The sequence below is a fragment of the Nyctereutes procyonoides genome, unplaced genomic scaffold, assembly GCF_905146905.1.
Source record: "Nyctereutes procyonoides isolate TBG_1078 unplaced genomic scaffold, NYPRO_anot_genome, whole genome shotgun sequence".
In the NCBI taxonomy this organism is placed as follows: domain Eukaryota; kingdom Metazoa; phylum Chordata; class Mammalia; order Carnivora; family Canidae; genus Nyctereutes; species Nyctereutes procyonoides.
Window position 1 is genome coordinate 42549552 of NW_026575030.1, and position 10787 is coordinate 42560338.

At 43.6% G+C, this 10787-nt stretch overlaps 1 protein-coding gene across 2 annotated transcripts in view; it reads right to left on the bottom strand.

The window, feature by feature from the left end:
* Window positions 1-10450, bottom strand: part of TMEM45A (transmembrane protein 45A) — a 65995-nt gene extending 55545 nt beyond the window's left edge. Inside the window, exon 1 of one of the 2 annotated variants that reach the window (XM_055315924.1) lies at window positions 10286-10450. The gene's annotated coding sequence lies outside the window, so the exon portion shown is untranslated. Of the gene's footprint in view, window positions 1-9192; window positions 9256-10285 lie in introns of those variants that run through there. The other variant, XM_055315926.1, reaches the window with a different exon arrangement.
* Window positions 10451-10787: the final 337 nt, after the last annotated feature.

Below are 10787 nucleotides of genomic sequence, written 5' to 3' on the forward strand. Positions count from 1 at the left end.
CTTAAGTGGGCCGAGTAAGAGTCAAACTGTTTTCCATAAAATGTAGGACTCTCCTTTCTGAAGGTAGGAGCAGGTACTTTTTCACTGATAGCCCTAATCTTTTTTTAAAAATTATTTTTATTTGAGTGTAGTTGACACAATGTTACATTAGCTTCAGGTGTACAACACAGTATCTGACAAGTTGATACGTTATGCTGGGCTCACCACAAGTGTACCTGCCACCTGTCACCATATAGCACAATTACAATTCCTGATGCTGGGCCTTTTATTCCCATGACTTATTCATTCCATAACTGGAAGCTTGTACCACCCACAACCTTTCACCCATTTTTCCCATCCCTCCCACCCCCTCCCCTTTGGCAACCATCAGTTTGTTCTCTGTATTTACAGGTCGGACTATGCTTTTTGTTTATTCTCTTGTGGAAAACTCAACTCCCATCCAAGAAGCAATCAGAATGTCACCACCTATCAAGGTGCAGAATCGGTTTCATCCACTCACTACCCCACCCTCTCTTACTCATTACCACCGTGAAACACAAATAATTAAAAATAATGCCAAAAGCAAAACCAACAACACTTATCACAATTAATAAGATAACAATTACATATTATCAAGTTTTTGCACATTTCTCTCCAGAAACCATAATCTTTGTTCTGAACGGCATCTTTCTGGTAGGCTCATGGCCCCTCATATGCACAGGAGTATGGAAGGCAGCCCTGAGTTCATCAGATAGAGGCAGAAGAAATCACCTCTCACCCATGCTCTCCTAGTCTGTCTTGCATCTACCCCTCTCTCAGTGGAAAACATGAAAGGAACAGAACCTCCTCCAAACAATGCTGATTTGGAAGAAATTAAAGTGATAAATAGACCATCTATCATCTAGTGTGGCTGTTCTTACTGCTGCTATTATTATTAAATACTGCAAATGATTCATTTCTGCTATGAGAACCATCACAGTGACATAAGAATACTGACCAGCATCCATCCCTGCATCCCAATCCATAGTATGGTCATGGCTGGAAGAAAAGTAGTTTTCCAAGACATCTGACTGAAAGCTTCCTTTCTAGATAAAAAAAAAAGTGACTTTAGTACCTCTCCTTTAAAAGACAAACTGGGGCACCTGGATGGCTCAGTCGGTTAAGCACCTGCCTTCAGCTCAGGTCGTGACCCCAGGTCCTGGGATCCAACCCGGTGTTGGCTCTCTGTTTAGTGAACTGCCTGCTTCTCCTTTTCCCCTCTACTGCTCCCCCTGCTTGTGCTCTCTCTCTTTCCCTCTCAATAAACTAAACTAAACTAAACTAAACTAAAAAAATAAAATAAAATAAAATACAAACTGACTTCCAGTTTTCCCAAAGAGTGAGCATTTAGTCCCTATCCTCCAAAGAAAGTAAAATCTCTATCAAATGATAGCAATAATATCTTGTTGTCATCTTAAGAGCTTTTGTAATAATTGATCTGGGTTACATGTTAATAAATGAATCAGAGAAATGAATCATAGGCCTTACACAGAGCATCCGAGGAACGTGCAAGTTGTATGAAGAACAGCAATGTATCTGCACAAAGCAGGAAAGAATGACAAGGTGCTCAGCAGCCAAACAGAAGAAAACTCATTTATTCTATAAACTTGTCAAGTTACTAAATTGTACACCTGAAACTAATGTAACATTGTGTGTGAAGTATATTCAAATGTTTTTAAAAAATAAAAAAACTTGTTTGTTCCAGCAGCAAAGCATTTATGCAGAGATATCCAGAAGATAGAGTGTCAGACTGGACTTCAAGGAAGCAGTAGAGCAGAGAAACAGAAAAACTGTCCAATTCGCAGAAGGAGAATAGACAGCTCAGGCTCAAAGCCTGAGACTCAGCTATGAACCTCCAGAGCTTTAAGCCCAAGCCTGACTCCTGGCATCCTTCTCTGACCTAGCCTCATACCTCTAATAATGAAATCAAGTCCTGCCTCTTCAATTTCAGTCACAGTCCCAACTGGACTTTGCTGAATTCACCCCTCATGTGCTTCTGTTGTGTTTCAAAGGCTTCTGGTTCTAGACTCCAGCTTAGCCAGGCCCCTTAGATCTGTCAGCAGATCTTGGCAGCCCTGCTTGGGCCCTTGTTGCTCTATAAGGCCTATGATTCTGAGTCATCCATTAGCCTCAATAAATTATCCTCACCTCACTCCCCACCCATTACCTCCTACTCCTAGTCCCAATCCTTAGGATGCATGATGCATTTGACCAGTATTACTCTTAGCTGACTTTACCTCACCATAATCCAATGGGGAGGTTGGAGTTATCAAACACAGAAAAATAATTTTTAAAAAAAACAATAATATTCGTTGTTCTTCTGAGACAGAAGTTCTTCTAAGAACTGAGCCAAGGTAAAATCAACACAGATCATGGTTTGGCAAACTTTGGCCTATTATGTACAAAATGTTACTATACTGAAGACCTCAACTGTTTGACTTTTTAATAGTACAAATATATGCATGTAAGTACACCCCCAGGACAGTCAGGGATAGTGTCTATATTTCCATTTTAAATACAACTGCTTCATTATTTTGGAGTCCCAGACATTGTGAATTTTACCTTATTGGGCCCTGGGCATTTTTTTTATTACTTTTTTTAAATTTTTTTAAATTTTATTTATTTATGATAGTCACAGAGAGAGAGAGAGGGAGAGAGAGAGAGGCAGAGACACAGGCAGAGGGAGAAGCAGGCTCCATGCACCGGGAGCCCAACGTGGGATTCGATCCCGGGTCTCCAGGATCGCGCCCTGGGCCAAAGGCAGGCGCCAAACCGCTGCGCCACCCAGGGATCCCATTTTTTTTATTCCTATAAGAAGTACTTTATGATCCTATAATTCCACTTTTAGGTATATATCCAAAAGAACCAAAAGCAGGAACTCCAACAGATAACTGTACACCAACATTCATAGCAGTATTATTCACAATAATTAAAAGATGGTGTACTAGATAAGGTTCTCCAAAGAAATAAAGCTAATAGGATATCTATGTATATTTACACATCTGTATGTCTATATCTATTGTCTACATATAGCTAAATCTATAACTGTATATGTATATGAGATTTATTTTAGGGATTGGCTAACATGATTATGGAGGCTGGCAAGTCCAAAATCTTCAAGATAAGCCATCAGGTTAGAAACTCAGGGAAGAGATGATGCTGCAGTTTAAGTCTAAAAGCAATCTTCTGGCAGAATTTTCTCTTGTTCAAGGGACGTCAGTCTTTCTCTATAAAGACCCTCAAATGATTGGACAAGGCCACATAATGGAGACCTATCTGCTTTACTCAAGTCTACTGATTTAAATGTTCACCTCATCTAAAAAAATACCTTCACAGAAACATCTAGGATAGCTTTATTTGGTTAGTGTAGCCTAGCCAAGTTGACATAAAAACTTAGCCATCACAGATGGAAACAACCCAAATGTCCTTCAACAAATAAATGGATAAACAAAATATGACATACACATACAATGGAATATTATTCAACCTTAAAAACACATGCTATAACATGGATGAAACTCGAAAACATTATGCCAAGTGAAATAAGCCAGTCATAAAAGGACAAGTATTGTATAATTCCACTTATATGAGGTACACAGAGTAGTCAACTTCCAGAGACAGTATAGTAGTGGTTGCCAGTCAGAGAGGGTAACAGAGAATTATTGTTTAATGACTGTGGAGTTTCAGTTTGCTGAAAAAGTTCTGGAGATGGATCGCTGTGATTGTTGCTGTGAATGTATTTAATGCCATTGAACTACACACTTACAAATGGCTAAAATTTTACGTTATGCTTCTTACCACAATAAACAATGAATTGCTTATATGTATAGGCTTTACTGTGAGTCAAGACATTATACGAAATTCTTTATATAGATTTTTCTCATTTAATGCCTATTGATACCCCCCACTTTATAAATATAATAAAGCCTCCTAGAGAAAGTGATTTATTCAAGGTATACTACTAAGAAGCAGATCTGGAATTGAAGCCCTCAATGTCTCTGTGCTCAGTCAGAGTGTTATACTGAAAAGAGTGGCTACACCAGTATATTGAAGTAAAAAGCAAATTAAAATATTTTTCAAATACTATTTTAAAGTTGATTTGAGAGCTAAAGATATATAAATATAAAATACTTAAAGAATGAAGTGCCAAAAAGATATCAAATCTAGACTGGGTATAACTAATAATGGGACATCTAAAATAACCATACATTGACCTTCATAATGAGAAGTTCTTATCCCCAAACCACAACATCTCCAGAAATAAGACAATAAACTTTGAGGTCCAAGAAATAGAAATAGAATATTTACCTGACACCTGCCTCATTTTTCCACAAGCCTTGGAGCATCTCAGTTTCTCTATTTTTTTAAATAAATATGCTGTGGTTCCAAACATCAATATTTTCAATGATGAAAAATAGCTTTCCACCATTTTCACAAATAAGACAATGTTGTTCACTCTTGCTTCTTTTATTCAACATAGTGCTGGAAGTCCTAGCCACAGCAATCAGACAAGAAAAAGAAATAAAGGCATCCAAATTGGTAAGAAAGAAGTAAGACTTTCACTATTTACAGATGACATGATACTATATAGAGAAAACCCTAAAGACTCTACTAAAAAAACTACTAGAATTTATAAATGAATTCAGTAAAGTTTCAAGATACAAAATTAATATACATTGTTGCATTTTTATTTACTAATAATGAAGTAGCAGAAAGGGATATTAAGAACACAATCTCATTTACAATTGCACCAAAAAGAATAAAATACCTAGGAATAAACACAATCAAAGAGGTAAAATATCAGTACTCCAAAATATAAAACACTGGTGAAGGAAATTGAAGAAGTCACAAACAAATAGAAAGATATTCCAAGCTCATGGATTGAAAGGACCAATATTATTAAAATGTCCGTTCTACCCAAAACAATCTACATATTTAATACAATCTCTATCAGAATACCAACACCGTTTTTCACAGAACTAGAACAAATAATCCTAAAATTTGTATGGGACTTCAAAATAGCCAAAGAAGGGCAGCCCGGGTGGCTTAACAGTTTAGTGCCACCTTCAGCCCAGGGTGTGATCCTGGAGACCTGGGATCGAGTCCCACGTCAGGCTCCCTGCATGGAGCCTGCTTCTCCCTCTGCCTGTGTCTCTGCCTCTCTCTCTCTCTCTCTTTCTTTCTCTGTCTCTAATAAATAAATAAATAAACAAATAGCCAAAGAAATCTTGAAAGAGAAGAATAAAGCTGGAGGTATCACAATCCCAGTTTTCAATTTGTACTACAAAACTATAGTAATCAAAACAGTAGGGTACTTACATTAAAACATATACAGATCAACAGAACAGAATAGAGAGCCCCAATAAATCCACACTTGTATAGTCAATTAATCTATGACAAAGGAGGCAAGAATATACAATGGGGAAAAGACATGCTGGGAAAACTGGACAGCTACATGCAAAAGAATGAAACTGGATGACTTTCTTACATTATACATAAAATTAAACTAAAAACAGATTAAAGACCTACATGTGTGACCTGAAACCATAAAACTCTTAGAAGAAAACATAGACAGCAATTTCTTTGACATCGGCCATTGAAACATTTTTCTGGATCTGTCTCCTAAGGCAAGGGAAACAAATGCAAAATTAAACTATTGGGACTACACCAAAATAGGAGACTTTTGCACAGTGAAGGAAACTATGAACAAAACTAAAAGGCAACCTACTGCATAGGAGAAGATATTCGCAAATGATATATCCAATAGGGGGTTAATATCCAAAATAGATGAAAAATTTAAACAACTCAACCTTCCCAAAAAACAAATAATCCAAATAAAAAATGAGAAGAGGAGCTGAATAGACATCTTTTTTCCAAAGACGACATATAGATGGCCAGCAGACACATAAAAAGATGCTCAACATCACTAATTGTCAGGGAAACAACAATTGAAACCACAAGATATCACCTCCACCTGTCAGAAAGGCTAGAATCAAAAAGACAAGAAGCAAGTGTTAGCAAGGACGTGGAGAAAAAAGGAACGCTCTGCAGTATTGCTGGGAATGCTAATTGGTGCAGCCCCTGTGGCAAACAGTATGGAGGTTCCTCGAAAGGTTAAAAATAGAACTACCATATGATCCAGTAATCTCACTATTGGGTATGTGCACAAAACAAATGAAAATACTAACTCAAATATATAAATATACCCCTGTGTTATGGCAGCATTATTTACAATAGCCAAATTATGGGAGCAACCCAAGTGTTCTTTGATGAATAAATAAAGATGTGGTACATACACACAATGGAAGGCTACTCAGTCATAAAAGAAAAGAGAATGAAATCTTGCCATTTGCACCAACATGGATGGACCCAAAGGATGTAACGCTAAGTGAAATAAGTCAGAGTAAGAAAGACAAATACCATATCATTTCACTCATACATGGAGTTTAAGAAACAAAACAAATGAACAAAATTAAAAGAGTCAAACAAAAGAAGAGACTCTTTTTTTTAAGATTTTATTTATTTACTCATGAGAGACACAGAGAGAGACAAGGAGAGAGAGGCAGAGACACAGGCAGAGGGAGAAGCAGGCTCCATGTGGGGAGCCGGATGTGGGACTCGATCCCAGGACCCCGGGGTCACGACCTGAGCCAAAGGCAGGTGCTCAACCACTGAGCCACGCAGGTGCCCCAAGAATAGACTCTTAAATACAGAAAACAAATTGGGGGTTGCCTGAAGGGAAGTGATGGGGGAGGGGTGAAATAGATAAAGAGGGCAAGAGTACACTGATTGTGTTGAGCACTGAGTAATGTGTAGAATTGTTGAATTATTTTACACCTGAAATTAATATAACACTGTCAATTATATTTCAATTTTAAAAATTGTGGTCCCATTTATATTTTTTCTTTTTCTAAGATTTTATTTAAAATAAAATAATAAAATAAAATAAAAAAGATTTTATTCATTTATTTGAGAAAGAGAGAGCACCAGCATGGGGAGGAGCAGAGGGAGAAGCAGACTCCCCCTGAGCAGGGAGCCCAACTCGGGGGCTCGATCCCAGGTCCCTGAGATCATGACCTGAGCTGGAGCCAGACACTTAACCGACTGAGCCACCCAGGTGCCCCTTATTTATATTTTCAAATTATGTTTAGATCTGTTCCTGCGAGAGCTCCTCACAGAAGGACTGAAAAGGATATAGATGGAACCAGCGACGAAAGCTCCCAGTGGGGAGCGTAGCAGGAGAAGAAAGCAGGTAAACAAAGGGGAAACAATTGCTTCTGGTTCTTAGACACTTCCAGCTTTTCAAAAAGGATCATCATCCAGCTGGTATTTCTAGAGCGTCTGCTATACATCGGGGCATTGTGGCGGGTTTGGTTCAGACAAATGAAAAGACAGAGTGCTGGCCTGCGCTGAGCCCCAGATGTGAAATGCCTTCTGTCTCCACACACAGCACGTCCCATACACAGGACACCTGTTGATATTCCGGCCCCTCCAGGGAAATTTTACCAAATGTGCCCTCCCCCTCCAACAATCCTACTCCCGTGGACTTCTGGACTCCATCAGGACAAGCAAGAGTGGCCCAACCATATATAGATAGATGGGGGAGAGAGAGAGAGAGAGAGAGAGAGAGAGAGGTGTAGCCTAGTGGTTAGGGTTTGGCCTCCAGAGTTAGACGGGGTGTGCATGTGCCATTTGTTCACCATGTGACCTTGAGCAAGCCTCTCACTATGACTGTGCCTCTGTGCCCTCAGTCAATAGTACCCACCGTCCAGGGGCTGGTAAGAGGATCACATGACCTAAACCCAGTCAGCCCTCAGAGTCAGGTTTGCCATGTGTTCAGTGGTCAGGAAACGTTGCCTGCGCACGTCCCAGTGAGCCACCTGCAAGCCAGGACTGGCCCAGCAATGGGAGAGGAGGGGAAGAACGGTCATCCAAGGGAGCAGGGACCTTAGAGATAATTGCACGGATGACAGCACAAGGAGGGGCGTAAGGACCCCATGTGCTGCCCAAGGTCACACGGGTGGTGGGCAGCAGTGCCAGGGCCAGGACTCGGTCCTCTCTGCCCCAGCAGAACGCCCTCAGGGAGGAGAAGGCAGGAGCGCTCCCAACTGCCCCTCCGCTTGGGGACACATAGCAGGTCTTACCCACGGCCACCCTGCACACTACAAAGTTACAACCACTGGGAATAGACGATTCTCGCAGCAGGGGTAGACACAGTGTGTGTGGGGCGGTGGAGGGTGGGGGGTGCAATCACATCCACGGCAAAGACTGGGCAAGACCTGTTTCTAAGACATATGGCGGGGAAGAGCCCAGAAGGTCAGACCACTTCAGCAGAGCTCCCAGACAGGTGCCACAGAGTCTAGAAGGTTTGGCCCAGGCTCACTGCTCAGTCCTACCCACACGGCCTGCAGGCCTTCAAGGGAGTCACGGACGTAGTGCAGTGGATGGCGAGAGGTGGAGACAAGACCCCAGAGACAGATGGTTCCAGAAACACTACATAACGGCTGCCATTTCCGCCCCGCCCACCTATGTCCCAAGCCTCCTCTCCCCCGCAGGCTCTCCACACCATCCTCTCCTACCTCTCCCACCTCCCCAACCCTTCCACCCACGAACTGCTCACAGAGGATCCTGCATCACAACCCACCGGCCCGGGACAGATCGACACCTCCCAGCCTCGGTGTTCTCCCCGGGCTTTCCCTTCCTCCCAAACGCCTGCCACCTGCTCCTCCATGATCCCTTTCCTCTCAACCCAAACTGCTCCCTGAGAAAACCAACCAAACCCCACCCTACAATAACAAGTCCTCTTTTCACCCTCTTTACTCCCAGAACCTTCTAGCTACTTCTCTGACACCTGATCAATTCCACTCTCCTCCCGAGACCTCTCTCCTTCCCAGCCTCATGCAGTGCATCGTGACCAAGAGGTCAGCCCTGGGCAAATGCTAGCAGCTAGGCCAGAGCGCAGAATGGTGGCGGGGACCCCGGCAGGCGGCAGAGGAAGCCGAGAAGGAAGGAAATGGAGAGGGAGTCCAACAGCAAAGACTCACTGGGTGCCAGAACTACGGTTTAGCCCAGGTTAACTCACTTCGCCCTCGAGACAGCCCGTGAGGTAGGTGCTATGAATATCTCCACATTACGGAGGGGGGAACTGAGGCACAGATGGGCTGAGTAACTTACCCGAGCTTTAAACGGTGGGGTCGTGGGTTGAACCAGGCCAACGGGCCCTTGCGGTTGTTGCTCGGCGACACTGTTCCCTCTAACCCTGCCCATCGCTGAAAACCACTTCAAACTGTCCCACCCACTGTTTGCACTACCATCCTGATGCAAAAACACTCTGCAACTTGCAATTATGGCACCAAATCCCCACCTATTGCTCTCTGAGCCAGAAATTACACGTCAATTCGGGCCAGATCCGCCGTGACAGTAAATATAACATATGACAAAGTCTCAAATCCAAAGCATTGCTCAAACAAAATTACAGATATTTTGAATGGAATGGGCCTCGGGCCACTCACCTAGCTCAATATTTGCTATCATGTCCCTTCTAAATCCTGAAATATGTGCCACAATGATCTGCAAGTATCCACATCTATGACCCTAAGTAATAGTTTGATAGGATTATGGGATTAACATACAGGTATAAGGTCATCAATGCATATAATCATCTGTCACATATTCAATGTGTGTGTGTGTTTTTAAAACAACCATAAAGGAATTTGGCCTCCCACTATGAACAGCAGAACACAGAAAAGACATATTTGGGTCACAACTACTTTCACACGTAAGTGCAACACCAGTTACCTGTGGAATTCAGAATGTTAGCTACTTAACATTAAACATCCTATTAACAGAAGCAGAAGTTTCGCTAACTCGGAATAAATCTGGTAACTTTCCCAATCTTCTGTCAAAACAGTCAGGGAAGGGCGACTGGATAAAGATTTCAGCTTTAACAAATGTGCACTCTGTCCCCGCAGAAGGAAAACCGGAAAAGAAATCCATCAGTGGATTCAGCTCCGAGGTCTGGGGAGGGTCACGACAGGATACCAGCTAAATCTCTGTTCCCAGGAAACTTTTGAAACAACACACACGTAACCGCCCCCCTCCCCAAATCAAAGTGTTAGCAAAGCAGAAGAAAAGGAAGCTGGGGGGGGGGGGTCTGCGCGGGGCGCGCCGTTTGCATCCCTGCGGGGAGCAGATCCGAGGAGCAAAACCGCGCAGGAGAGAGACCCCGCGGGGGCAGTGAGCTCCCCGGCCCGTCTCCCCAACTTACCCAACTTGGTGTGTTTACCCCACACTATTTTTCTCACTTTGCCAGTGTTAAATCAGACAGCAGCTGGGCTTTTGTTGTCGCTGATGCCAGAGCCCCATGAAAATTAAACTGTGCGCTGGACGGGCTCTGGCCGCGTCTCAGTTAGCGGGGTGGGGGGGGGTGGGGGGGGCGCTGGAAGCTGGGATCCTCGGTGGCTTCTCTGGGAATACGAATAATAGTAAGTGGCCGGCCGCCGAGGACGTGGGGGACGTGCCCAGCTGACGTGGGGCCCGCCAAGGGGCCGCACAGCCCCTCGGCGCAGCTGTCCAGATGTGCCTCATCTGGGCCCCCCCGCGGGGCTCGGAGCTCGGCGGGCCGGCGGCCCGGAGCCGCAGCTCATTGGCGGCCGCGCCCCCCTGCTGGCCGCCCATTGGCCCGGCCGCCCGCCACTCCCGCCGTCGCCCCGCCCCCGCCCCGCCCCCGGCCGCAGGGCGGGCTCGCTGCATCCCCGCCGGGGACCTGG